We start from the raw sequence: 869 nt of genomic DNA, 5'->3' as shown, positions 1-869 counted from the left end.
TGGCTGGCCGGACTATCCTTAAAATGTTATTGGATGTTAAATATTGCTAGCCCGAGCAGCGAATAAAGTGCTATAATCGCTCATAATGTAGTACATTTCCTGCGCAATTAATGCGCATTACCGAACAAATGCGCTGAACATGTGTTACCTAAAAACAGTCTTAGTGGTGCATAGGCAACAAAATGTCTCGCACTTAATGTGTAAAAGCGCATAAAATGCGGAAATGCCTGTAAAAAGGTGCATTAGGCGATTCAAGAGTATACCCAGTACCCTTTCCTTTCGGCCTATTTTTATAATTTTCACTGAACTAAATTTTACGAAAATGCAAAATTTAGTCAGCAAGGATTTACGATATTAGCAATCAAGTTGTTGACCATGCCCACCACACACAATTAATATATTTAGTATGTCATTACATTTTTTAAAGTGGTCTATAGATTAAGATCTCCAGAAATCCTCTGACTTTATTTGATGCGCTTCCTTATAAACTATATTAAAGATTAAATTTAAGCGTAACTAAATAAATTTGAAAAACCACTTAGTTTCATCACCAAATATCAGAATATTCTCTTTACGATAATGTAGAGAATCCATGAGGAGGGCGTAACTTAATTCTATAAGAACATGAAATTTGATTCCGCTGTGATCTGAGCAGTGGTTACATGAAGGTGGTGGTAATTGGGTAAGTCAACAACGAAGGGCTTTGCTTTTTATCTGTCCTTAAAATTTCATAAGCGTTATTGTATAAGCTGTTTGTTTCATGTATATCATTGCTGACTTTGTTTCAACTCTGAAAATTTAATATGCGTTAAAAGATAAAACTTTTTGCTATTATTATTATTTTTTTAAATTGGTTGATCCATTATGTG

Source organism: Frankliniella occidentalis, unplaced genomic scaffold (genome assembly GCF_000697945.3).
Source record: "Frankliniella occidentalis isolate FOCC.00 unplaced genomic scaffold, Focc_3.1 Scaffold29, whole genome shotgun sequence".
Lineage (NCBI taxonomy): Eukaryota > Metazoa > Arthropoda > Insecta > Thysanoptera > Thripidae > Frankliniella > Frankliniella occidentalis.
Note: the sequence above shows the minus strand (reverse complement) of the source record.